We start from the raw sequence: 1,864 nt of genomic DNA on the forward strand, positions 1-1,864 counted from the left end.
TTATTTGTCTCTTATTTTAAAATAACCCATTCCCTTGTTGGGTATGCAGGTAAACAGTGGAGAAAGTGGTGCATCTGCAATACCAGCTGGTGCTAAGGATTTCAATGCTTCCAAAGATGTGGCCTAGAGAAATTTATTAGGCACCAGATGGGTTCTTCCCTCTAAGCCAACATGCCCCCATTTAAGTCACTTTTGAACTTCGTTTCAAGCTTATATTATACAAATTCTAGTTGTGGTTGAGGTCAGTCTCCAAAAGTTTCTTGAGTTATTCTTGGACTCTGTTTTTTTTCTACTGTGTTTTCCTGAATGATCCTTGAAACCATATTTACATCTAGTCCCAATCATCTTTCCTATAGAGGTGTTGTGGAGTTGTGATTTTCAAAGGTCTGATTATATTGTTTAAAAACAATCGCCTGAGAGAGTCCAGGTGTCGACTTTTTAGGTCTAATTTTACCATCTAATGGTGTTTGCAAGCAACTGTCAGTGCCTGACCCAAAAGGGCAAAATGTTCTTTAGGAAGGGAGGAGGGGAAGGCATAGTGTCTAGGGGTAATGCAGTACGTTTGTGGGTTGGTATTGGTTTGGCTTTTACACCTTGTTCCCCAGGCAATTAGGATCCAGACTGCATTCTCCTCAGCATCTCTGAAGCTGAACATCACACTTTTCATTGCTCTCTGAAGAATTTTCTTGAATAAATGTTTGAATTGTTCCAATGTCTTCATCTGGTTCTGTACTTATCTGTAAAACATCCCAAACATTTTGGTGCCAATGAACTTGAATATAAATGACATCTGCTGCCGCAGTCTCTGGCTGGGCACAAATCACGAGTCTCCACACAGCTTGTAGATTCAAACAGCAATTCTTTATTCCCGAACTCACACCAGCCGTCTACAAACACGTTCTGGGGGAATCCACGTTCTCTGCCCAAATGCACTCTCTCCCAAATCCACTCTCTGCCCAAATCCACTACTCTGCCCAAATCCACTCCGCATGGGCTTCTGTCTCCCAAAATATACTGTCTGACCCTAAGAACTCAAGAGGAACTCAGCAGCAGGATACGCCCTATTCTAAAGGGGAACACCCTAATCTCCTATTATGCTAAACTGCCCTATTCTAAAGGGGGAACACCCTAAACACGGATCCTGCCCTGGTCCTTGAGCAAGGTCACCTTTCAGAATTTCTTCCACTAGACAGCATGGGAGTAAGCTGGCAAGGAATTTGTCATACCTACTTGGCTGATGGCTCCCAGCAATCTGCAAGGGTTGCATCCTTGAGACTCCATACTTCTCACACAGCAGAACCAAGACCTGAATGAGACATTCCTTTCTCTGCTGGAACTTAGGGTTTTCAGTTGGTTAACAGATTTTAAAAAATCCCAGGCTTTTAAGGTTCTCATCATTTCATACATGGGGATTTTCAAGATGGTCCTCCTGATAAACTGGGCAACAGTCTCATCCAACTCTTTGGCAAGATCCTCATCTCCAGCAGTGCCCTCAACAATGGTGCCCACCAAGGCACCTTCAAAGCCACCAATGGCAATTTCCACACCCAAAGGCTCCAGGATTTGGGAGTCCGCAAGGGCCAAGATGTAGTCTGTTGTTGAGTAAGAGATCTTTATGTATTCTAGATTTTAACCCCATGTCAGATATATGATCCTATATTAACTCTACATCAAAATTTTTCTCCCATTCCATTGGTTGTCTTTTTACTCTGATACTTGTGTCCTTCGATGTACAGACATTTTTAAGTTTGATATACTCCAATTTATATTTTTACTTTTATTGCCTGTGCTTTTGATGTCATATCTAAGAAATCATTGCCAAATCCATTGTCATGACGTTTTCTCCCTACATTTCCTTCTTAGA

General features: G+C 42.0%; 1 pseudogene; it reads right to left on the reverse strand.

Annotated features, from left to right (window-relative positions):
- LOC143385930 (centromere protein N-like) lies at nucleotides 1–1,281 on the reverse strand (annotated as a pseudogene).
- Between the last annotated feature and the right edge of the window lie 583 nt (nucleotides 1,282–1,864).

Source organism: Callospermophilus lateralis, assembly GCF_048772815.1.
Source record: "Callospermophilus lateralis isolate mCalLat2 chromosome 11 unlocalized genomic scaffold, mCalLat2.hap1 SUPER_11_unloc_1, whole genome shotgun sequence".
Taxonomy (NCBI): domain Eukaryota; kingdom Metazoa; phylum Chordata; class Mammalia; order Rodentia; family Sciuridae; genus Callospermophilus; species Callospermophilus lateralis.